The 1,341-nt window shown below is 39.1% G+C and overlaps 1 non-coding gene across 1 annotated transcript; it reads right to left on the reverse strand.

Moving 5' to 3' along the window:
- Positions 1 to 423: 423 nt before the first annotated feature.
- LOC121203873 (small nucleolar RNA R71) lies at positions 424 to 530 on the reverse strand. Its single transcript, XR_005898806.1, has one exon. It is a non-coding gene; the product is annotated as a small nucleolar RNA R71 (small nucleolar RNA).
- Positions 531 to 1,341: the final 811 nt, after the last annotated feature.

Consider the following 1,341-nt stretch of genomic DNA (forward strand, 5'->3'; position numbering starts at 1 on the left):
GAAAACCAAGAAAATCTGCTACCTCCTGTGATTGTTGCTAATCAGAATCCTGCTCTGCGTACTATGTATGATTATGCTAAACCTTCTTTAACAGGAACTAAATCGAGCATAGTTAGGCCTGCTGTTACTGAAAATATTTTTGAACTAAAATCTAACAGCATTCAAATGATCCAAATAGTTTGTTCAGTTTGATGGTTTGCAGGATAAGGATCCCAACGCTCACTTAGCAAATTTCTTAGAGTTTTGCGACACTTTTAAAATCAATGGAATTTATGATGATGCCATTCGCCTTCGGTTGTTTCCCCTTTCGTTGAAAAATAAGGCTAAACAATGGTTGAACTCGTTACCACAAGGGTCAATCACTACATGGGAAAAATGGCTGAAAAGTTTTTATTAAAATATTTTCTGCCGGCTAAAACAGCCAAATTACGTAATGATATCTTTTCTTTTGTGCAGATGGATTTAGAAAAACTCTACGATGCATGGGAGAGATACAAGGACCTTTTGAGAAGGTGCCCTGACCATGGGTTACCACTTTGGCTACAGGTTCAAACGTTTCATAATGGCCTGAATCCTTCGATTCGACAGATGATCGACGCAGCCGCTGGTGAAACCATCAATAATAAGACACTTGAAGATGCTTATGAATTTATAGAAGAGATGTCACTAAATAATTATCAGTGGCAAGTCATAAGGACAAAGCCAACGAAAACAACTGGCATTTTTAACGTCGATTCGATCAGCATGCTCTCTAATCAGGTAGAACTTTTGAACAGAAAAATTGACAGTTTCCTTGGTTCTTCATAGATTAACCCTGTAATGCAGTGCAAAGCAAGTGAAGGTGGATCAAGCAATTCAGATTACCCACGCTATAGCCACAACATGGAGAACGAGTAGTTAAATTACATGGGTAATAATCCTCAATCTCAAAATAATCCTTATAGTAATACTTACAATGCAGGTTGGAGGAACCACCCAAATTTCTCATGGGGAGGCCAAGGGAATCAACGACCACCACCACCTCCAGGCTTCCAACAACCACCCTACCAATAAGAGAAAAAGCCGAACCTTGAGAGATGCTAACAAAATTCATCTGGTGTCAGAAACTCATTTTTAGAATACCGAGACAACACTTAAAAATCAACAACCGTCGATTCAAGGGCTCGAAACTCAAATAGGATGGCTTGCCAAACTAATTTCTGAAAGACCACCAGGAAGCCTACCTAGTAACATTGAACCCAACCTAAAAGAGCACTTGAAAACAGTTACACTAAGGAGTGCGAAAATGTTAGCTGAATCTTAAAAGAAGCCACCACAAGAAGCTGATAGAAAGAAGGTCAA

Source organism: Gossypium hirsutum, chromosome A07 (genome assembly GCF_007990345.1).
Source record: "Gossypium hirsutum isolate 1008001.06 chromosome A07, Gossypium_hirsutum_v2.1, whole genome shotgun sequence".
Taxonomy (NCBI): domain Eukaryota; kingdom Viridiplantae; phylum Streptophyta; class Magnoliopsida; order Malvales; family Malvaceae; genus Gossypium; species Gossypium hirsutum.